Raw genomic sequence first — 25,111 nt, forward strand, 5'->3', positions numbered from 1 at the left:
GAAGCAAGAGTCATCACGATCTGAAAATTTAACCCATGAACTGAGCACTTATAAAATCAGTGCCTACTCAGATACCGCTCTCCATTTAACATCCGGCCCAGCCCATAACATTTCAAGTCGACAACCACCTGGGTTGGTTGGATGTCTTCGCTGTTGACAAAGCGATGCAAGTACAACACACGTCATCTAAAGGGGACATAACTAATATTCTAAACGATGCAGGATTTCAGGAAGTCGGTGAAAGGGATGCTGAAGATTACTACTCAAGTCACACCCGAGGAGTGGTGGAGTCCCCCGGCTAACAAGTGAGGAGAAGATCCAGCAGGCTGAAGAAGAGACAACAGGTTCTTCACAACAGGAGAACTTCAGTGACAAGAGGGATCAGATGAGGCCCTTGGGAACCTGGCAAAGCTCTCTCCAATATCTGGCAAAAATGACCTTCCTTATGCATCTGCTGGGAAAGTCAAGTGAGAAGAGAAAGCGGTCCCTATTGCTAATGTGAATTGTGTTAAAATAATTACACAAAAAATAGATCAACGCTTTATTTGTACTGAGAATTGGGGCATAGCTGCAACTACAACTTAAATTTTGTTAAACACAACATAAAGTCTGCTTATCATCCAAACTTTCTGTTCTGTTTCTCAAAATAAAATCTTTTTTCCCCAATATCTACTACAAATTTGATCTCCATTTTAAGTAGTTTCTCTTCTAAGTGCAATCTCTCCTTGGAATAGGAACCCCTGCGACGCTTTCTGTCAAGCCCTCCCTGCTTCCTGCTGGAGGAGACCCATTGCGAAGGGCTGAGCCATAATGCCGTTGCCTCAGAGCTGCTCACTCTTCAAAGAACTCTCCCGTCTACTGTTTCACCAGATGCCTTCAAGAACTCCAGGAATGAAGGAAACTGTATACTGTTATTCCACACATGTATATCCACTTTGTAGTTTATGAAACTCTGATCACTTCTATGATCTCACCTTGACTGACAGGAAAATTCTGCCAGGCAAAAGTAACACCCCCATATTACAGATGAGAAACTGCGGTTCAGATCTAAAGAACATGCCAGAGGCCCCGTAACTCACTGGTGGCAGCTTTAGGACTGGAACCCAGCTTTAAACCGCTTATTCTTTCCCAGGGGATACCTGCCTCTCTCAAGCTTAGAAGAACAAATGAAAATTCTGCTGGCTAGTGAACAGTTTTTCAGGCCAATGAAGTCTTTTGAGAAACTATCTGATTTAAAACACCCAGACGTATCTCCTTGCCTTTCACATAAATAGCCCAAAGTCTTCAAGCAGAACAGTGATAATGAATACACTTCCACTGCTTTATCATGACTGTTCTAGCTGGAAAATAAGTACCAGAGGAACTCTTAATTCAAAAGCTTAGGATGCAGGGGTCTTGCAAACCACTGCTGCGACCCGCTGCATGATAGCTTCTTGTCCGTTACAGGCAGAGGTAGCAGTGTTCTCGAATTCCTAACTGAGCCAAGGAAGAAGCACATGAATTATTAAGAAATGCCATCAGTGGAAGACTGAGTCTCCTACTGGGGTGCTGGGAGGACCTCTGAGGTCTGAACCTCTGAGGACAAGGAGGAAACACACCTGGTGACCCACATCTTTGCAACCAGCTGTGTGCTGCTGCCGACAAGCAGCATGGCTCCGTGACCTTGGGCAAGTTACCTCCTCCTTTGAGGCTCAGTTTTCCTCATCTATAAAATGGGGATCAACACTCACACCTGTTGTGAAAAGCACGTGAGATAATGTGAGATACACAGTTAGCACAGTGCCTGCTTCGTAGTAAACACTCAAAACAGAGACTGTCATGCCCAGAGTCAAGTGCCAGGCACATGATAGCACTCAATAAATGTTAGGTCCCTCCATCAGGAAGGTACTTCTGTGTCCCCTAGCAATACCTTCAATACCATGAAGGGTTTGTCCAAACAGAAGAGGGGACTAAAGTTGGTCAAGTATGGGCTGGAAGCCTCATCTGTACAGTGGGAAGTTCGTGTAGAGCCCCGGGGCAGGGTGGGGAGCTTAGGGCTGGGGAAGTGGTTATAGGACAAGAATGCCAAGCTTCCGGGAGGCGGTCATTCCTTGGAGGGCGTAAACAGAAGGAATCACTTAGCAATGGAATTGAAAACTCCCTTTGCTCCCTGCCTGGGTCCTGACACAGGTACTTGGCAGTGGGCCCTTGAATAAGCTCCATTGCCTGGGGGATGACAGTGCTCAGGAGCTCCACAATAGCACCCTCAATTCACATGCAACACAGCCTGCTCTCGGCCACGTTTGCATCCTCTCCTTCTCTGCTCAGGAATTTCCAAGGGCTTCCCACTACTTACAGGTTTCCTTAGCTGAGTCTCCAAGGCTCTTCTTCATTTACCTTTTTTTTTTTTTTAAAAGATGTTGGGGTTAGGAGTTTATTAATTTATTTATTTTTGCTGTGTTGGGTCTTCGTTTCTGTGCGAGGGCTTTCTCTAGTTGTGGCGAGCGGGGGCCACTCTTCATCACGGTGCGCGGGCCTCTCACTATCGCGGCCTCTCTTGTTGCGGAGCACAGGCTCCAGACGCGCAGGCTCAGTAGTTGTGGCTCATGGGCCTAGTTGCTCCGCGGCATGTGGGATCCTCCCACACCAGGGCTCGAACCCGTGTCCCCTGCATTGGCAGGCAGACTCTCAATCACTGCGCCTCCAGGGAAGCCCCATTTACCCTTTGAGTTCTCTCCCCTTCCACGAGTCCCCTTCTCCATGCAACAGAAACTAGTCACCGCGTCCCTTCCTGCCTCAGTGCCTTGACCTTTGAAAGCCTTCCACGACCCCTCGGGCCACCGGCGACCACATCAGTTTCGGCCTTTCTAAAACCTACAAAAGCTTCAGTGCCTCCACCAAGTCCCCGGGAATCTCCCTCTGCTTGAACCTGTCAGCACCAGTGGAACCGCAAGTCTCATTTCACTACATGCATCACTGGCTGACCTGTAAGTGTCTGGGAAGCAAGGGGATGCGCCACCTGCCTCTGTGATTCACCCACAGCACCTAACGTTGTGATGCGGACCCAGCCAAGCGCCTGGCCAAGCACCTGCCTAGCTGTGGATGCCCTGATTCTTGCTTAGGAACTCTTCCCTCCATAGTCCCTGTCCTAGGTGAGCTCCATCAGCCCCAGACCTATTACCCCGATCTGCACGTTTTCCCTCTCCCTCCTTCTGTTCCATACAATTCAGAAGAAAACCAGGCCAGCTGGACTGGAGCTGTGTCTGATCTCCCCCACGTCTGAAAGTCACTCACCACGACTCATGTGGAGGGGGCCATTCCACGGTCTCATGAAGCACTTGGACCCAGGGCCCTGGGGACAGGGAGCTGCTTCCCGTATAACGGGACATTACACAGGTTGGTGTCTGGCCCCAGCAGGGAGCAGCATGGCCGTGAACTATGAGGTGGTCATAGTTAACTAAGAACACCTATTCCGCGCCCACCTGGAAAAAAGGGGTGGGCTCGGTTGCTGCCAGCAAGAGATGACAAGGGCTTTCTTCTGCTGCCTGTGGGGTGAGTCACCGGGTCCCCTTCATGGCTCCCTTAAGAAGGGGTCAGGGGAGGAGCTGGCTGGCCAGACCCCTGGCAGGGGTGTATCTGATGATGATGCCTTCCTTTTTCCCCAACCCAGTTTTCATCAGCACAAGACACCTGCACCCCTTTGAAGAGGAACGGATCTTCTCCGCCATTGAAAGGTCAGCTACCTGGAGGGAAGGAGATGAAAACCACCACCCCAGGTTTAGATCTGAAGCATCCCAGCCTTTGATGGTTAAGATGAGAGGTGGGGATTGAAATCTGGGTCTCCCTGACTGAGACATCAGTAATAGCCGACAGCAGGATGTGTTCACGCCTGGTGCCGAGCTGGAGGGATTTCTCTGTCAGCACTGTCCTAGGATCCATCATCGTGGAGCCCTGTGCCGACTAAGAGGGCTAAACAAAAGCTAAGTAAATGCAGGGCCTCTGAAGGATGCATGCTCTACTGGCCCTACCCCGGAGGGCTCGCACCCGTGCAAGGCTGCCACTTCCCTTCCCTCCATCTCTGCCTGGTCAGCACCTCTGCATCCTGCAGCTCTTAGCCCAGGCACCCCTGATGAGGACACATCCCAGGGCCCGCCAGCCCACCCACCAGAACCTGTAACTCTCTACTGTTACAGCTGCTGCATTAGTTGTTTTGTGCGTCTTTGATGATTGCACTGTGGTCTCCCGGTGAGCTTCGTAAGGGCAGGGATGTGTCTGCTTTTCTCGCCTGGTCTCTCTGCCTCCTTCCATCATAGCAGTTATGGAGGAAGTTCTCAAGAGAGCACAGACTCTGGGGCTAGACTGCCTGAGGTCTGATTACAGCTCTGTCACACACTAGCTGTGGGACCTAGGCAAGTAACTTAACCTTTCCATGCCTGAGTTTCCTTACTTATAAAATGAGGGTATGAGTAGTCCCTACTAGGTACCCAAGAGAAATTTAAACTTATATATACGCAAAAGCTTGTAAACGAACGTCCATAGCAGCATTATTCATAATAGACAAAAAGTAGGGGCTTCCCTGGTGGCGCAGTGGTTGAGAGTCTGCCTGCCAATGCAGGGGACATGGGTTCGAGCCCTGGTCTGGGAGGATCCCACATGCCGCGGAGCAACTGCGCCCGTGAGCCACAACTACTGAGCCTGCGTGTCTGGAGCCTGTGCTCTGCAACGAGAGGCCGCGACAGTGAGAGGCCTGCGCACCGCGATGAAGACTGGCCCCGCTTGCCGCAACTGGAGAAAGCCCTCGCACAGAAACGAAGACCCAACACAGCCAAAAATAAAAATATAAATAAATATTTTTTTAAAAAAGTAGAAATAAGCCAACTATCCATCAACTGATGAATGGATAAACAAAATGTGGTAAATCCATACAGTGGAATATTATTTGGCAATAAAAAGGAATTAAGTGCTGACACAGTACTTAACAACACGGATGAACCTTGAAAACTTTAAGTGAAAGAAGCCAGACACAAAAAGCCACATATGGTTCCATTTATATGAAATGTCCAAAACAGATAAAGCCATAGAGACAGAAAGTAAATTAGCGGCTTCCTAGGGCTGGGAATAAGGGTGGGAAGAAATTGAGGGGGTGATGGCTAAGGGGTGCTGGGTTTCTTTTGGGGGTGATAAAAATGTTCTAAAAGTGACTGTGGGGATGATGGTGGCAAAACTCTGCGGATACACTAAAAGTCATGTCATTGCATATTTTAAACAGGTGAGTTGTACGGCATTTGATTACATCTCAATAAAGCTGTTTAAAAAATCATAGTACCTATCTCATAGTACTGCTATAAGGACTAAATTAAATGTATTATTTGTGAAAGTGTTATCTAAACTAACAACGTAATAACTAATACTCATTGAACCTTGACTGCACACGAAGCACTTCACAAATAGTACACTATTTCAGCCTCATAGCCCACGGAGGGAAGTACTCACCCACTTTACAGATGAGGAAACTGAGGCTCACAGAGATTAAGTAACTCGCCTAAGGTGACACGGCTGGTAAGTGGCAGAAGCAGGCAAAACCCGTGTGCTGAACCATCACATACAGACAGAACAACGTGCCCCAAACCCTGGGGTTCCCTGGATTTGAAGTGGCAACCACTTGGCAAAAACAAACATTCTCCCTCGCATCAAATGAGAGCACCCCCCTATTCGTTTGCATCCTCTCCCCCTAGGCAGCTAGCTGTGGGGTAGCTCCCTCCCTCCCCAGGTCCCAGGACACTCCACCCCAGCCCCAACCCTCTGTTCTGGGGGGAATCTGGTTTTAACCAGGAGACCAGCTGACATGCTCTGCTTCTCCCCTCTCAAAGTGTCTTCGTTCATGTAACTCCAAGTGTCCTCACACCGGCAGAGGGTCAAGGCTTCCCTGGATCCCTTCGTCCCTACGATGGCCAGGACTGGTTTCTTAGCACCTCTCAACATTTTTAAATACAGGAAAAATCCCTTCCAATTCATTTTTAAATCTTAAAAAAAAAAAAAAAATTAAACAAGATCCTGCCACGTCCCTGTCACAGGCTTTTCAGTGGCTTTTCATTGTGTTTAGAACAAAAGTCATACTCTTGCCCAGGCCTGAAGACCCCTCACGTCTGGCCCCCCTACCTCCTCTAGCTCCTAGCACTTTTTTCAAGGCTCCCCTCCTCCAGCCATCCTACACATTCTGACTCACGCCAGGAATCGCTCCTCCTCTATCCGCATGGCTGGCTTCCTGGGTTTCCAGATCCCAGTTTAACTGTGCCCTTCCCAGAGAGGTCTTATCTGACTGAGCCATCTTAATGAGATGTTTATTCTCCACCAGGGCACCATTTTATTTCCTTCAGGGTACTTACGACAATGGGCAATTATATGTTTGTTTCTTTGTTTAGTCATTTAATTTCTGTCCCCCTAATGCCCCCATGATGCACACTAGACTACAAGATCCACGTGAGCAAGGACTAGACCTGCACCATAGGTGCTTAACATGGATTTCACGGTTTTTTGACCTTGGCCTTCACCATGAGCCGTTGCTGACATTTGGGGCCAGATAATTCTTCATTGTAGGGGAAGAATTGTACTATGCATTGTAGGATGTTTAGCAGCACCCCTGGTTTCTAACCATCGATGCACCCTGCCAGTTGTGACAACCAAAAAGGTCTCCAGACGTTGCCAAACGTGCCCTGGGGCGGGTGGGAAAGGAGTTGTCAAAATGTTCCCCAGTTACGAACCACTGATGTATCTGCTGAAACATCAACAGATGTTTACTTTTTCAAAAGTAAAGAAAAACTAATTCATCTCAAGCGCCATATGGTTTGAAAGTGGGGTGTATGGATACTCAGCAGGGCTGTTCACCGCCACGTGTAAGAGTGGAGGGGGAGAGGAAAGTTACAAGGTTGGGGCTTTGCAGGACCCCAACGATTTCACCACCATCCACTGGTGTAGGTGGTTGGGATGCTGATAAGGGGACTGCAGGGTGATGCTCCTTTTTCTTAGGATGCCACCCCAAACTCTGCATAACTCAAGGTTACCTATCTGGGTGACAATTTCTAACTGTGGTCATGGTACATGAGGAATAGCATGTGCTGTCAAACATGATGATGAATAATGGCGAATATCCGTTGAGCACGTACACCATGTTGTTTAATACTAGGACCTGTGGTGGGCATCATCGCCTTCTCAACGCACAGGAGAAACGAAAGCGCAGATCGATTTGGTATCTTGCCCTCCAGGCTCAAGGTGTGAAGTGAAGGTGCAGGGATTTGAACCCACTTGGTTTACCTCCAGCTGTCTTGCAATAACTACTAATCTATATGAATTTCCCAGCAAGTCAGAACACTAACTGCACAATCACAACGATGAGTTTCATCTTCATTCCCTACAGCTGAGTCAGTGTCTAAACATGCAGGAAGGGTGTTTTGGGGCAGAGGCTCAGCACCTTTTGAACTGGGGTCCTGAGCGGGTGGGAGAACACGAAGTGTTGTTTTTAAGAATAAGAATGTGCCCTGGCTCTTCTACTGGACCCCAAATTACAGAAGCAGAGATGGCTGACCACAGTGGAAAGGCCTTTGGAAGTCGCCTACTGCTGAGGTCTCAAACTGGGATCTGTTTGAGAATATATGGGGGATAAGGGATGCACGTATCCAGGCAGGCTGGCTACAGCAGGAGGGGGCAGCAAAGGTAGGGGTGCATACACCAGGGTTCAATGCAAGATTCCACTTGAAGAAATGGCTCCATGGCTAAAACACGTTTGAAAACCCCTGATAAGAGTCCAGTGTCCTTGGTTTATAGATGAGGAAACCGAGGACCAGAGAGGAAAAGTGATGCGCTATAAGCAACACAGACTTCCCTGGTCTCCTAGTGGGGAGGAAATCAAGGACTCTGCAGGTGGACAAAACTGTGTTCAAATCCTGGTTCTGTCGCTTAATTAAGTTCTCTAAGCCTCAGTTTAGTAATTGGAGAAATGAGAGTAATCATATCTTCCTCATCCAATTTGTAAACAATTAAATGAACAGATGTGAAGTGCTAGGGAGACTGTAAGTGGTCAGGGGCTGGCAGTCAGGGCAAGTTGTAGAGGGCAGCGTGGTTAGAACAGAGGTGTGGGAGCTCCTAGATGGATCTGTGTTCACATCCTGGCACTTCCACCCCCGGCTGTATGGATGGATATAGGCAGATCTTTCAATTCTTTGAGTCCTCATTCCTCATCTGTCTAACTGGCATAGTAATTCCTCACTTACAGGTGTGCTGGGAGGACCAGATCATATAAAGCAAGCGAAGTGCTTAGCACGTTTCCTGAGGCCATAACACATGCTCAGTAAACACCTGCTATTATCGTCAGCCCACCTTTTGCCTTCTGTGGCACCTCATTTGGGAAACCACTGCTGAGCTGTTCTGCGAGTGCCCAGGGAGCATGCCCCCTGCAACCTCACCTCCTCCAGGCCATGCGACGCCAAGGAGTCTTGGAAGGCGCACCTGTACCAGCGAGAAGCAGGTCTGGGTGATGAGTGGAGCATGACTCAGAAGCTCCTACCTAGCAGCTCCCTCAGAAAGAATGTGTTGCGGGATTGCCCCTTTAATCTCGCTTTTTTAGGAGAGACGGGGAGAAAAATATAAAGGCAAGAACTTCAAGGTCAGGTTCACTTCCCTGCAGACTCGTCCTGGGCTGAAGTAAAATTTCAAGAATGCAGCCTCTGGGCCCAGTTTACATTCCCACCCTCTCTGGTATCCAGGATGCCAGAGGGACCTGTTGCGTTCCATCCCACCAAGCAGCCTCCTTGGTCACATCCTGCTGGGGGCGGGGCCTTCCACTGCCTCTTGGGAGAAGCATCACTGCTTAGCAGATGATCAGCCGTTCATTTGTCCAACATAAAAGTTCAGAGCTTACTGCAGCCAGGCACTGGGGATAGCGTCTTATGGAAAAACAGCCCGAGCCCCTGCTCTCGGGGAGCTTGAGGTGGAGAAGAGAGTGAGTCACACAACTAATGTGAGCAGGTCTACGAAGCAGCTGCACACAGTGGCATGAGACTGTCTGTGGGGGGCCTGAACTACTCAGCAATGTTAGAGGAGGCTCCCTCGAGTAAGTGATGATTAAGCACAGGGCTGAAGGGTAAGTAGGTGTTAAAAGGTGAAGCAAGGAGGGAAGAAGATTCCAGGTAGAGGGACTAGCGTTTGCAAAGACTCTGTAATGCACAGAGTTGCCAGGCCTTTGCAGACCTGTGGTCAGAGTACAGTGGGGGACGGAGGAGGCGGGGGCAGGATGGGGCAGGACAGGCAAAGTCAGGGTCAGACTTATGGCCTATGTGCCATGTTAGAGCATCAAAGTGTTTTGTTTTGTTTTGTTTTGTTTTTTCCGGTACGCGGGCCTCTCACTGTTGTGGCCTCTCCCGCTGCGGAGCACAGGCTCCGGATGCGCAGGCTCAGCGGCCATGGCTCACGGGCCCAGCCGCTCCGCGGCATGTGGGATCTTCCCAGACCGGGGCACGAACCCGGGTCCCCTGCATCGGCAGGCGGACTCTCAACCACTGCGCCACCAGGGAAGCCCCAAAGTGTTTTTAACGCAAGGGATGGCATGATCAGATTGAATTTCTATAAGAACCTTGTATTCAGATGATCTTTAAGAGTGGAGTGAGAAGGGAAGAGAAGAAGCAGGTATATCAGTTGGGGAACTTCAGTAGCCATGGCAAAGCCCCCAAAATGATGGGTCTGGGCTGATGGGGAGATGGGGGAGCTGTCCTCTTCCCACATGTCCCTCTCCTTCTGGAAAGCCCTGGCGGCCACACCAGCACTGAGCTCGGCCTTTGTAGACTGACATCACTTCAGAGCAGCCTCTCTGGGTTGCAAAGGTCACAGAGGTGCTGCCCATCGTTAGGAATCTGATAAACCTACACCTGGCCTTGCATCAAGATCACTCCAGGGAGGAGAAGCCTTTTTCCCTGGGGGGTGGGGGGTGGGTTCATAGCATTGAGGGCACATTCTCAGACTTAAAGGCTCTAAAGAGATGATCAAGGATTGTAATGACATACACATTTCTCAGGTCCCTCTAGTGCAAAATGGACACCCCGACAACTCCAGAAGGGAGGGGAGGGTCTGCAGAAGTTTGATGCTATATACACAGGAGAGGTGCTCAAAAAACATCTGAGGAAGGAATGGGGAGAGAAAAGAGGGGAAGGCAACAAGACAGTGAATTAGTTAGTTAGTTAGTAATTTCTTTGAAACCCTGATGAGCCTCAGGGAATTCTTGGTCTCACAAATGCGGAGATGCTGGCTGGCTTTCAGTCTGGCTAGATAGATAACTGAACCTGGCTGTCTGGCCCCTGGGGTCCCACTCCCAGAGATTAGGAGGTCAGGAGGTCTGAGATGTGGCTTGAGACTCCAAAGGTACTGCCAATAATTTTTTTTTAACAAAAGTAAAAAAAAAAAAAAATCAGAGAAAATATAATGAAAAGTATTTTTTAAAAAACCCAAAACGAACAAAAACACTATCTGCAAATACAGGCAACAAGAACCTTTCCCCTCTTCACCCATGGATGCAAGCCCCTAAAATAACAGGAAAGTTAAGATTTCCTTCTCAGTTATATGTGAAATCTACAAAGAAAAAAAAAAAAGCTTATAGATGTAAAGAACAGATTGGTAGCTGCCTGGGATGGGGTCGGAGGGTCGGTGGATCGGGTAAAGGGAGCCAAAAGGTACAAGCTTCCAGTTATAAAATAAGGCAGTCATAGGGGTATAATGTTCAGCATGGTGACTACAGTTAACCATACTATATTGCATATTTAAAAGTTGCTAAGGGCTTCCCTGGTGGCACAGTGGTTGAGAATCTGCCAGCTAATGCAGGGGACACGGGTTCGAGCCCTGGTCTGGGAAGATCTCACATGCCGCGGAGCAACTGGGCCCGTGAGCCACAACTACTGAGCCTGCGCGTCTGGAGCTTGTGCTCCGCAACAAGAGAGGCCGCAACAGTGAGAGGCCCGCGCACCGCGATGAAGAGTGGCGCCCGCTCGCCGCAACTAGAGATAGCCCTCGCACAGAAACGAAGACCCAACACAGCCCAAAATAAATTAATTAATTAAAAAAAAAAAAAACCGTTGCTAAGAAAGCAGATCTTAATTTTTCGTATTGAAGTATAGTCAATTTACAATGTGTTACCTGCTGGTGTACAGCAAGTGATTCAGTTGTACACATATAAATACATAGTTTTTCATATTCTTTTCCATTATAGGTTATTACAAGACATTAAATACAGTTCCCTGTACTATACAGTAAGTTCTTGTTTTTATCTATTTTATATGTAGTAGCTTGTGAGAGTAGAACTTAAAAGCCCTCATCACAAGCAAAAAAAAAAAAACAACTTGTAACTACGTATGGGGACAGATGTTAACTAGACTTAATGCGGTGATCATTTCATGATACATACAAATACTGAACCACTATGTTATACACCTAAAACCAATATAATGTTATATGTCAATTACCCTCAATTAAAAAAAAAAAAGATTTCCCATTTGTCCCTCCAGAAATATTTTCATGGACATACCATCATGTGACGTGCCCAGCACACACACACATCCACTAGACTTCATCAAACCTAAGAACGAGCGTCACTTACAAAAGTTTTATTATATATACAACAGAGAAAGAACAACACGGCCAATAAACTATGTCCCACGCTTTCTTTATCTCGGAATATTTATATGTATTGAAAAAGCTTATCTAGGCTTATTCAGATATGGACTTAATTACGTGGCTCTCTTTTCCATATATGCAAAAAGGAAAAACAGAAGCAAATGACATGAGCTCAGGTATCGATAAGATTGCACCCCCCTCAGCTCTGAGTCACCTGCACCTGCAGGCTCCTCACAGTGCCATTCTTTGTGCCACGGAGTGCTGGGGTGGCGTTTCTTGAAAGAGACCTCTGATAGTGCCTCTGATTTTCTTCCAAGCTGCTGAAAATCACTTGGAGTTTGGATTCTGATGCTTTCTTGATTTTACCAGAAGATGTCGAAGATGGGCTTTTTGATAAGAACAAAGGTCCGCCGTCCACAGTAGTTCTTAAATTGTTTGGGACTGAAACACAGAGGAGCCATGGTACCAGCTACACTCGCAGAAGCAGCAGAGTGTGTGCGTATGTCGGCAATTACCATGCCAGTGGCATTTCTGCGACTTATCCCTAGTATGAAGGTGTCAGCAGGTTAACATTTGAAGGTGTTAACATTTTGTTTTTGTAAAGCAAACAAAAAAAGTCCATCTCAAAACTGATGAGGGACTTCCCTGGTCGTGCAGTGGTTAGGAATCCATCTGCCAATGCAGGCGACACGGGTTCGAGCCCTGGTCCAGGAAGATCCCACGTGCCGTGGAGCAACTAAGCCCGTGCGCCACAACTACTGAGCCCGTGCTCTAGAGCCCACGAGCCACAACTACTGAGCCTGCGTGCCCTAGAGCCCGCGCACCGCAACTACTGGGTCCGTGTGCCACAACTACTGAAGCCCGTGAACCTAGAGCCCATGCTCCACAACAAGAGAAGCCACTGCAATGAGAAGCCTGCGCACGGCAACGAACAGTAGCCCGCGCTGACCGCAACTAGAGAAAGCCCACGTGCAGCAATGAAGACCCAACAGAGCCAAAAGTAAATAAAATTAAAAAACAAAACAAAACTGATGAATTACACTACGGTGGGACTTCCCTGGTGGTGCAGTGGTTAAGAATCCACCTGCCAATGCAGGGGACATGGGTTCTATCCCTGGTCCAGGAAGATCCCACGTGCCGCGGAGCAACTAAGCCCGTGCGCCACAACTACTGAGCCTGCACTCTAGAGCCCGCGTGCCACAACTACTGAGCCCGCATGCCACAACTACTGAAGCCCGTGCGCCACAACTACTGAAGCCCGCGCGCCTAGAGCCTGTGCTCCGCAACAAGAGAAGCCACAGCAATGAGAAGCCCACGCACCGCAAGGAAGAGCAGCCCCTGCTCGCCGCAACTAAAGCCCACGCGCAGCAACAAAGAACCAATGCAGCCAAAAACAAATAAGTAAGATAAATTTATATTTAAAAAAATTACACCATGGTCCATACACAGTCTCCCTCCACTCACTCTCCGTTGACTGGGAGTTGCAAGTTCAAATCACAACATGAGTCAGGCAGGTAATTCAGAGAAGTGAGAAAGGCGAGGCTGTAAAAACACAATGTAGTTCCAAAGTCGTGAGGCTCAAAGGGTGATGCTGGACCAGCAGCTATGTTTGTCCTTTGTGGGCCCAGTGTTTCTGTGGAATACCTGATGCTTTGGAGCCCCTCTATAAGCCTCTATTATGTATGGATGTGTATTTTTAAACCCATTTTAAAAACACAAAACATACTATTCTGAATCTTGCTGTCTGCTTAATCACACTTCTTGGAATTCTTTCCATATCAGCACGTGTAGCGCTACCTCATTCTGTTAATTGCAGGGCACTCCCTTGTGTGGATGCCCCCCAGCTTAACGTGTGCAGCTCCCAGCGTGAGATGTTTAGGCTGCTTCCCGGTTTTGTTGCTCTCACACTCAAGGCTAAGTGAGGAAGTGGCAGAGCTGCCGTTTGAAGCATGACCCGCCAGTATGGGTAGGGGGTTCTGATGGCCCCAAACTGGGGAATGGCTGTGAGTCACCCAGCTCACTTCTTGGCAGTTCTGCCCTGAGGTCAGTTTGAGGCTCTGGGGAGGCGGGGCGGGGGGGGATTTGAGGTACAGGATTCTAGAGGCAACCGCTGCTTCTTATAGTAAAAAGATTCAGTAGCTTTAGGGCAGAGGACGGGACGAGGGCCCAACCCTTTCTCCATCTCCCTCTTACTGAACCGCAGAGCGCTGTGGTCCCCAAACCCAGCCGCTGCCGGCCAAACCCTCACTGCATCCTCCTCCCCGAGCTCTGTCCCCCTTTCCCTCCACTACCAGCCCCAACTCCTTCTAGAGGAACAGAGGAAAGAGAAAGGCAAAAGGGGCCTCAGGGAGCGAGTACGTGTAGAGGTGGAGGGAGGTCTCAGCTTCACTACCCCCAGGATCCCCTCCCACTAAGCCATCCCCCTCCAGAACATTCCATACACGCAGCAGGGGCTCTGCAGGGGTGGGGCTAACGATAATGATGACTGAATGCAGGGGCAAGCATCCACAATCACAAGAGATCCTCACCGTTCTGGAAGTGCCGACTGCTCTCCATGTCACTGACAGGAAAACTGAGCCTAGGAGAAGGTGAACGCCTTTGCCCAAGTTACACCAGGCACACGTGGCCTCCCTCCACGCGATGTCCCAGTTTTTCAAGGGTCTCTTCCGAGGGGGTGTACCTTAAGCAGCAAATTGAAGTCTTTTTCCTGGAGAGGGTGGGTCCCAGGCCAATTCCCCAGACCCTCCGATTCAGTGCATTATGCCCCTGGGTGTGGTGAGGGGGACCCAGCCGGGGAAGCAGGGAAATGGACGCTTCTTTTAATAACTGTTTGAAGAATTTACATTTTAAACAAATCCACAGTTATTAATGAATACTGCTTTGTATCGTTTCACTTTCCCCTTTATCTTTCTACCCTTTTAATTACTGTTTTGCCCTGTTCCTCCCATGTTCATTCACTGACTTCCCCAACAGGGGTTTCTGCCTGCAAGTCGGAATTTTCCTAAACTCCCTTTCTTTCCAGGGGGCCGCGGGCACGAGGTCCAGGAATTCGTACAACCTGGCAAAAAAGCTGTCTCCAAATTCCAGTTCATTAGCATGGCTCGTTAATTATAAATGCTCCCCTCCCAGCTACCCGTCTCCCCCAAACACCCCAAACAGCAGATTAAGTTTTAACTTTTGCTGGCAGGACACCTGCTTCTGAAATTCCTCCCTCCCTCCCCTCCCCCTCCCTCCCCCAGCCCAACCTCCTAAGATTTACAACACAAAAGCAAACATTTACACTGGTTAAGATTTACCAAAAGGAAGTGTGGCCTGGAATGCTTCGTTTGAAGTTCTGTCTCAAAAGAAGAAGGAGCCCTTTTTTGAAACATATAAAATAAGAGACCTCAAAGCCTCCCCGGTGGTGTCCGCCAGGCACTCGGCATAACCAGGCCTTCTCAGTTTTTCACTTGGGCCTTGACGTCAGCACACGTTAAGTCCTAAGCAGAACTCAGAACTATGGCTCTGTCCACTCCAGGGTAAATGCAGTTATCAATCAGTAATGCAATCAAGTGGCTTCCTGGAAACTCTAGGGTAGAACTTTCTTCCTGAGATATTACCAAGGGGGAAGGAAGAAAAGGGCACCCCACAAAGGGGGAGCCAAAAGGCAAGGCCAACTTCGCAGGCGGGAAAGAGCCTGAGGTCCACCTGCTCTCTCCAGACAAAGCTGAGGTTCCCAGTGAGGCACGTCTAGTTTACTGGAGGTGGGAGAGGGGTGAGGGCACAGCCAGCCCAGGGTGGATGCTGGCTGAGCTGGTGGGATAAGTACCAAACGCCACGGCAAACAGTCACCAGAAACTGAGGTCACGCAGATACTCTGGGGGAAAAGGAAGTGAGGAAATTCCCCGTTACCCACCCCACGATTGCTGGTGTAGGCCAATGGAAACGCTCTGACAAGAAGAGTAAGGAGGCTGTACTTGTTTGACCTTTGTATTCAGTCAGAACCTCCTATTCCTTTGGTGAGAGCATCTAAGGTGCCGTCAACCAAGAATCTTGACCACGTGGGGCAAGTCCCAGGCGATGGTCGTACACACTGCCGAGCAAAGGAAGAGCTGATAAAGCAAGAACTCACCAGGAAACGGCCGCATTAGTAACCCGACTCTGTCCTAGGCACCCGCTGGCAGCTTTGCCTGACTGCTCACTTAGTCCTCAACTGCCCCGTGAGGAAAGGGTTCTTATCCACGCCTTGCAGAGAGATGAAAGCGCTGAGGCCGGCCAACCTGGCCAAGGCTGCAAATGATGCTCAAAAGCCCATGCTCTTTGCACTGTGCTACGGGGCTCCAACTGGAAGATGTGTATTCAAAGCAGCCTGCACGAGACGCCGGAACCACTGGACCCGGACTCTTAAATTGTGGGAGGCCCAGCTCAGCATTTTTCAGCTGGGTGACCTTGGGCAAGTCCCTCACCACCCCATGGGCATTTCTGATTTCTCCTCTGTCCTCGGCTGCCGCACTTCAGCAAGCTGCACATTGGAGGAAGGAGTCTGCGTCCACCCGCTTGCTCCAACTTCCTCATCCATCCAGCTGAGCATTCAGAATTGTACCAGCATGAATGCAACCGATTTTGGTAGGGCTTTTTCCTCGTTCCTGGGTCCCCTAGAAAGGGAGAAGCGTGTTCCTTCCATCGTGAGCTTATATTCCCTTTATGTGTCCTTCTAGAGTTGGAAAAGCAGCCAACTCAATGCTCCACTCTGCTACTTTACACTCAGGCTTTCACTAAGTGGACATCTACAAGCACTGGCCTTTCATGGTTCTTCAGTCAAACTCAGTCCCCACAGGGCTTCCCTGGTGGCGCAGTGGTTGGGAGTCCGCCTGCCGATGCAGCGGACACGGGTTCGTGCCCCGGTCCGGGAAGATCCCACATGCAGCGGAGCGGCTGGGCCCGTGAGCCATGGCCGCTGAGCCTGCGCGTCCGGAGCCTGTGCTCCGCAACGGGAGAGGCCACAACAGTGAGAGGCCCGCGTACGGCAAAAAAAAACAAAAAAAAACCCAAAAAACTCAGTCCCCACAAAACCTCATCTTTCCTTGGCGAGAGAGCACATCCAGAGCCCCTGAGCATTTATTCTTGCTGCCTCCGGCTTTCCAGGATCTCATAAAGCCACAGTCTTGCTCAGAGGAACAGCCTGGTTCTGAATCTTGGTTCTGAGTTTGATCCAAACTCATTTCTCAGCAGTTCTAAAGCTCAATTTCTCAGCTTGTCAACGGGGGATGAAACGATTGACCTCACGAGGTTATCACTGAAGAGCTAATGAGACCCCAGGTAAAAGTCTTTTCATCATAAACACTACAGCACTTCTTATGTGCTGGGCCCTTTAACACACTATTTCAATGAGTCAGTAGCAGACATGCACGTCAGAAACAAATACAAAAATACAGGCCCCAGAGTGAACAAATGGGCCAATCAATAAAGGAGGGAAATGGAGGGAAGGAAAGGGAAGGGGCCTAGAAGGCCAGTGGGGCCCTGAGTCATGCTAAGAAGTTTCGGGGTTTTCTATGGGCCTTGGAGAACCATGAGAAGTTTCTGAGAAGGGGAGCAATTTGCTCTGGAAGGCCCTGTGGAAGAAAATTCCAGAAGTAGTTGCAACATGAGTTGCTGGAAAATGATCTTGGAGTCTGGCCACCCTGTTACAATAGCCGAAGCAAGAAATGACATCTTAACTGTGACGACGGGGGCCACGAAGGGCAAAGGACTGGCGGAAGGGTGGGATGGACTTTAAAGCCCCCAACTACCGAAAGGTTTCGACAGCTCTGTCCCATCAAATACGCAGATCTGCAGGGATAAACTCTCCCAGGTGCTTACTTTCTAGGTCTCCTGCGTGAAATAAGGCTGCCCGTGTCCTGAACCACTAACTTCTATCCCTGCCTTTACCTCATTACCTTAACACAAAGCAAAATTAAACAACAAAGAAATCACTGCTGTCTGCTCGTGGTCAGAGCAGCATTATTCACAAGAGCCAAAAGGTGGAAGCAACCCCAGCGTCCATCAACAGATGAATGGATAAGAAACATGTGGTGGGCTTCCCTGGTGGCGCAGTGGTTAAGAATCCGCCTGCCAATGCAGGGGACACGGGTTCGAGCCCTGGTCCGGGAAGATCCCACGTACATGCCGTGGAGCAACTAAGCCCGTGCGCCACAACTACTGAGCCTGTGCTCTAGAGCCCACGAGCCACAACTACTGAGCCTGCGTGCCACAACTACTGAAGCCCGTGCGCCTAGAGCCCATGCCCTGCAACAAGAGAAGCCACCACAATGAGAAGCCCGCGCACTGCAACGTAGAGTATCCCCCACTTGCTGCAACTAGAGAAAGTCCACGCGCAGCAACAAAGACTGAACACAGATCAAAAAAAAAAAAAGAAACATGTGGTGTGTACATACAGTGGAATATTACTCAGCCTTAAAAAAGGAAATTCTGACACATGCTATACCGTGGATGGACCTGGAGGACATTATGCTGAGTGAATCAGCCAGTCCCCAAAACACAAATACCACATGATTCCACTTACATGGAATACACAGCGTAGTCAAATTCATACAGACAGAAAGGCAAATGGTGGTTGCCAGGGGCTAGAATAAGGAGCTAGTTCTTCAATGAGTAGTCAGTTTTGCAAGATGGAGAGAATTCTGGAGATGGATGGTAAGGTGATGATGGTTGCATGACAACGTGAAGGTATTTGATGCCACTGAACTGTACACTGAAAAATGCTTAAGATTGTAAATTTTATGTTATGTGTATTTTGTCACAATTTTTTTAACAGTTTGAAAGGGAGAAAGAAAGGAAAAGAAAGGAGAGGGAAAGGAGAGGGAAAGGAGACGGAAGGGAAGGGAAGGGAAGGGAAGGGAAGGGAAGGGAAGGGAAGGGAAGGGGAAAGAAATCATTGCTGGACTGTCAGCAAATGGGACTGAAAATAATGCAATTCTTTGTCATCCAGGCACACCCTTATCTGGAAACCACCTCCTTTTCCCCTTCCAGGCAACATTTCATTACTGCTTAAAAATTCCCCTAACCCCTTCCCCTGCCCCACCTGGGGCTGACTCAGCCCCTTTCAGTATCTGAACGGCAGGAGCCAGCCTGAAGGTAGTAGACGCTGCCACCTTATCCCGTGTCCTGGGACACCTGGAGTTCCCCAGGATCAACCCTGACCCCATCCATCACTCTAGGACCCCAGTCCTCTCCAACCTCAGGTGCACGGGCCCTAGTCCTGGCTGGCATCCCACATGAGGTTGGCAGGTTCCAGAAAACCCTTTAGGGCAAGAGGAGGTACAGCAGCCTGTGGGAACTCTCTGCAAGGGCCCCTGTGGGAGAGCCCAGGGCCTGCCTTCTCAGAGGCACAGGAAGGACACAAATGCGGAACACAGAACGAGGCTACGGAGTCAGTTTGCTTCTGCCCCTACTGCTGTCCTCCTCACTGACTCAGGGGAGACGGGCCAGGAATGAGGAGATGTCTCCATCAGCCCTTCCCCTTGCGAAGAGTGGATCCAGTCACGTACTTATTCATGTATTTTGAACTCAACTATTATGTGCGTACACGTTTAGGGTTATTATGGGTTTTTTGATGAATTGGCCAATTATTATAAACATTCTCTGTATCTGCTAATTCTCCTGTTTTTGGTATACTCTATGTGTGGTCATTACAGCCATTCCAGTTTTCTTTTGATTAGTATCTGTATGCTATACCTTTCCCATCCTTTGACTTTTTTTTTTTAATACTGTTAAAAACATTTATTTTAGTACGGTCTACCGTAAATAAGTCAGTAGAGGTTCCACTCTGCCACAGACACATCTGAGAAGAGCCTGTGTCATGCAACTGGTGAACATCTAACGATGTCCCATCTCTTATCCCAGCCAGAGGGCACACCTTCCATGTTGTTCCTCTGCATTGACTGCTTCCAAAACCAGATGAGCAAATAGTCCTTTATCCCCAAAGTAAGCTCAAAACAGTTGGTTCAGTCGTTCCAGGATCTGCAACCCTCTTCAATCCCAGGTAAGTCACGAGAGGAATAAAGCCCCAGCGATGGCAAACTGGCCTCCCTTGAAAAGCTGCTGCAGCCTCCGCTTGGCCTCTTTGCTCAGCTTTACCATGGTGATGGCCCAGGCGACACACTTAAGAGCCCCCTCCTTTTACCTTTAACCTACCTGTGTATTCACATCAAAGTGAATCTACTGTAGGCAACCTGTACACTGGAGTTTTGTTTTTTCCCCCCAACCTGACAATATCTGCCTTTTAATTGGCGTGTTTAGTCTGGTTTTTTTTTTTTTTTTTTTGCGGTTCGCGAGCCTCTCACTGTTGTGGCCTCTCCCGTTGCGGAGCACAGGCTCCGGACGCGCAGGCTCAGGGGCCATGGCTCAAGGGCCCAGCCGCTCCGTGGCACGTGGGATCTTCCCGGACTGGGGCACAAACCCGTGTCCCCTGCATCGGCAGGCGGACTCTCAACCACTGCGCCACCAGGGAAGCCCTAGTCTGTTTACTTTTAATGAATTATTAATGTAGCTAGATTGAAGTCTACTAATGTACTAGTTGTTTTCTGTTTGTCTCATCTGTTTCTTGATTCTCTTTTCCTCCTTTCAAAAAATTTCAATAAAAATAACACTATCATCATGTTTGCTTTAAACAGTCAATTATCTTTTAAAGAAATTAAGAAAAAAATTTTAAGTCTTTTATATTTCTGGTGCTCTTAATTTCTCATGCCGATCCACATTTCCATCTGATAGCATTTTCTTTCCCCCCAAAGAATTTCTTTTGACATTTCTTATTGTGTAAGTCTGCTGGTGAGCATTTCTCTCGGCCTTTATAACTGAAAATAAAGCTTTTGATTTTACCCTCATTTTTTTAAGGATACTTTTGTTGATATAGAATTGCAGACTGTTTTTTCTGCCTTTCAGCACCTTAGAGATATTATTCAATTATTTTTTGGCTTGCATCGTTTCTGATTAAGTTAGCAATGGTTCTTATTGTTCTACATGCAGCATGTCTTTATATAACCTCTGGGAGATTTTAAGATTTTCCTCTTTCTCTTTGGTTTTTAGCAAGGTGACTATGATGTATTTACATGTGATTTTCCACATGATTATCGTGCTTAGGGTTTGTTGAGCTTCTTGGATCTGTGGGTCAATATTTTTCACCAACTTTGGAACTTTTCAGCCATTACCTCTTCAAATATATTTTCTCATTCTCTCTCTCTCTCCTTTCCTTTTGGGAATCCAAATATACATTTGTTACATTGATTAACAACATCCCACAGATCACTGAGCTTCTGACCATTTTTTTCCAACTTTTTTTTTTTCTTTCTGTGCTTCAGTCTGGATAGTTTCTACTGCTCTGACTTCACGTTCAATGATCTTTCTTCCTGCAGCATCTGAACTACTGTTAGATCCATCTAGGGAAGTTTTCGTTTCAGATACTGTAGTTTTCATCTAGAATTTTTATTTGGTTCCATTTCCCTACTGATTTCTTTTCCTTAAAACTCCTTAAACATATCTATAATAAACATTAGTTCATTTTCTGCTAATTCCAACATCTCTGCCATCCTTGGGTCTGCTTCTACTGTATTTCTTCCTAAGTCGAGTACCTTTTCTATCGTATGCTAGATACTCTGAACACTAAGCTGTCAAGAATCTGGATTTTATGTTCCTTCTTTAAAGAATGTTAAGTTTCGTCCTGATGGGCAGTTCATTATTGGCAGATCAGCTTAATTCTCCCGAGGCTCTTTAAGGTTGGTTGAGCCATGAGGTGAGTTTAATGATGGAAGTCACATGCTAAGAATGGTGGACCAGAAAAGCACAAGGAACCTGGGTCCCTTGAGCCATCACCCTGGCCCTAACTGGCCTGACTCTTGATTTTTTTTTTTTTTTTTTAATGTGCTAAAGAAGTTTTACCTTGAAGTTAAGCCATTGTTATTTTTGACTTGGACAACCAGCCGCTAAACACTATTTCTGTTATAATTCCTGAGCATCTACTAAGTAGCAGGCCCTGTGCTAGGTGTTGGGGATAAAGCAATTTATCGGTTAGATGGGGTTCCTGGCATTTTACAGCTTGGAACCTCGAGCAGGAGATGGCAAATTATGGTCCATAGGCCGAACTCTCTCACTGCTTGTTTCATTGGGACAAAGCCATGCCTATTTGTATACGTATTATCTATGGCTGCTTTCATGCTATAGAGTTAAATAGGTAAGACAGAGAGGGTATGGTCCACTAGTCCTTTACAGAAAAAAGTTCCTGATCCCTGTTTAGGGCAGCAATCCTCACTCAAATTTTTGGTCTTGGGACACCTTCACACTCTTAAAACCTGAGGACCCCAAGAGTTGTTGTTCATGTGGGTGGTTTTTTTTTTTTTTTTTTTTTTGGTTGCACTGAGTCTTCATTGATGCACGTGGGCTTTCTCTAGTTGTGGCACGTGGGCCCTAGAGTGCGCATGCTTCAGTAATTGTGGCTTACGGGCTTTGTTGCTCCACGGCATGTGGGACCTTCCCAGACCAGGGCTCGAACCTGTGTCCCCTGCATTAGCAGGCGGATTCTTTTTTTTTGAAAGAACAGATTTATTTATTTATTTATTTTTGGCTGTGTTGGGTCTTCGTTTCTGTGCGAGGGCTTTCTCCAGTGTGGCAGGCGGGGGCCATTCTTCATCGCGGTGCATGGGCCTCTCACTATCGTGGCCTTTCTTGTTGCAGAGCACAGGCTCCAGATGCACAGGCTCAGTAGTTGTGGCTCACGGGCCTAGTTGCTCCGTGGCATGTGGGATCCTCCCAGACCAGGGCTCGAACCTGTGTCCCCTGCATTAGCAGGCGGATTCTTAACCACTGCGCCACCAGGGAAGTCCACATGTGGGTTTTGTTGATCAACATTTATCATATTAGAAATGAAAACAGAAAATTTTAAAATATTAATTCCTTTGAAAATAAAAATAATAAACCAATCACATGTTAACATAAATCACATCCTTATAATTAATTATATTTTCCAAGCCCTCTCCCACAAATCAGTGAGAAGAGTGGCAGTATTTTACATTTTTGCAAATCTCTTTAATGAATGGCTTAAAAGAAGACCGCTGAGTCCTAAGAGCTGCTTTTGCATCAGTCTGTTGCAAAACTGCATGTCACGTAGCCTCTGGGAAACTCCACAGTCCTCTCATGATAGGTAGAAAGTTAAAAAGGCAGATAATTTCTTAGTATTATTATGAAGTTTGAGCTTGCAGACCTTCTGAGAGAATCTCAGGGGCCTCCAGGGAACACTCTTTGAGAATGGCTAATCTAGAAGAGTCCTGGGCTGACATCAAACAGAAGAAAACATGAGGTCTTAACTAATAACCATTGAACAACTGATTTAAAGAGAAAGAATATTGCTCTGTGAGGGAATATAAACACTGCGCCTGGCCCCATTCCAGGAGCAGGGCGATGATCCCTTGAGGAACTGATGTTAAAAGCTGGGCCCTCGGGGCTTCCCTGGTGGCGCAGTGGTTGAGAGTCCGCCTGCCGATGCAGGGGATACGGGTTCGTGCCCCGGTCCGGGAAGATCCCACATGCCGCGGAGCGGCTGGGCCCGTGAGCCATGGCCGCTGGGCCTGCGCGTCCGGAGCCTGTACTCCGCAACGGGGGAGGCCACAACAGTGAGAGGCCCGCGTGCCGCAAACAAACAAAAAAAAAAAAAAAAAAAAGCTGGGCCCTGAGAAGGAGTTAACCAGGTAAAGGCAGGTGAGGGGGAAGACTCCTTCCCCGCCCCGCCACCGCTTCCTTCAGTATGTTTGCTAAGGAAACTGGGTTAGGCTTTAGAGAAGGATCAGAGATGAGGATTAACTTTCCCATGACTCCTTCCCTTGGGCAGAGTGACCAAGTCAGAGATTTGCACTGGGAAGGACCCAGGGTCCTTCTGACACTCCTGGAATTTCCCCTGGAATTAGGGACAGGGGAACCCTAATCTCTCTCCCAGGAGGCTAATGACCTACAGATGGGGCACAATAGGGAGGCCCAAATGCTGAGATGCAGAGGATATAGGCCTGAGGACAGTTCTCCAGGCCGTCAGGATGCAGGGTCCCATGGTGACACATGCAGCAACACAAACCCTTAGCTAACTGCCTTACTCCAAGGCAATTAGGAGCCATTTCTCATCCAGATGGTTATTTGCTCTAATAGTTATTGGTTGAAGGAACCAGAGAAACTACCTTTGCACTAGATTCCCAGTCCCATTTCCTGGCTGCCAGCTCTACACAAACTCACTCTCGAAACCAGATGCTGCCGAGTTTCAGGATGGATTTCAGAGGCTGCCACTGCTCATGTTTTCTTTCTTTTTTAATAAATTTATTTATTTATTTATTTGTGGCTGTGTTGCGTCTTCATTGCTGCGTGCGGGTTTTCTCTAGTTGCGGCGGGCGGGGACTACTCTTCGTTGCGGTGCGCGGGCTTCTCATTGTGATGGCTTCTCTTGTGGCGGAGCACGGGCTCTAGGCGTGCGAGCTTCAGTAGTTGTGCCACTGCTCTTTTTCCTCCTGACGTGCCCAACCTGGGAGTGTGAAAACCTACTGGGTTCAAGCCACCATCTCACCTCAAATTCCCCAGGCTGTTACCCCACTTGAAAAAGACTAGGCAGAGAGGAAAACCATCCCTGGAGGATGGAAGGCAGCAGATTCTACTCTGAGAGTAATGAAGTCCAGCACTCATCAAACACATATAACAAGTCTCACACTTTCCATGAGATTTATCTGTATTAGATCACTGAATCCTCCCAGTAGCCCTATGAGGCAGTTTACTTTTTACCCCATTTTACAGGTGAGAAGTCGAAGCACAGAGAGATCTTGCAACTGACCCACAGCTACAGTCAGCAAGGAGTGGAGCTAGCACTAAACCCAGGCAGCACGGCTTCTCAGATTCAGCACCTTGAACCTTACATTTTACTGCCTTTAGCTTTGAAATGACAGGAGAAGTTCGTTTTTTTTAAAAGTATCTGTGTAGATGCTCAACATCACTAATCATCAGGGAAGTGAAAATAAAAAACCACGAGATACTACGTCACACCCATTAGGATGGCTACTATGAAAAAAAACCAAAAACAGACAATACTAAGTGTGTTGGTGAAGGTGCAGAGACACTGGAACCCTTGTGCGCTGCTGGTGGGAATGGCAAATGGTGCAGCCACTGTGGAAAACGGCATAGCAGTCCCTCAAAAAATTAAAAATAGAACTACCATATGATCCAGCAATTCCACTTTTGGGTGCGTACACAAAGGATGTAAAGGCAGGGGCACGAACAGATAGTTTTACACCCATGTTTACAGTGGCATTATTCACGATAACCAAAAGGTGAAAGTGTGTCCGTGAATAAATGAATGGATAAATAAAACATGGTGTAAACATACAATAGAATAGTACTCAGCCTGAAAAAGGAAGGAAATCCTGACACATGCTGCAGAGGAGATGGACCTGGAGGACATTATGTTGAGTGAAACAAGCCGGTC

General features: G+C 48.0%; 1 protein-coding gene and 1 pseudogene across 2 annotated transcripts in view; both read right to left on the reverse strand.

Moving 5' to 3' along the window:
- The window catches only part of WWC1 (WW and C2 domain containing 1), a 152,795-nt gene that overhangs the window by 103,801 nt on the left and 23,883 nt on the right, over positions 1-25,111 (reverse strand). The gene's annotated exons all lie outside the window — the stretch shown is intronic.
- Positions 19,500-19,875, reverse strand: LOC309959770 (mitochondrial import receptor subunit TOM7 homolog; annotated as a pseudogene). Its single transcript has one exon. The product of its transcript is annotated as a mitochondrial import receptor subunit TOM7 homolog (transcript).

This window comes from Leucopleurus acutus (assembly GCF_964270905.1).
Source record: "Leucopleurus acutus genome assembly, chromosome: 3".
NCBI lineage: Eukaryota > Metazoa > Chordata > Mammalia > Artiodactyla > Delphinidae > Leucopleurus > Leucopleurus acutus.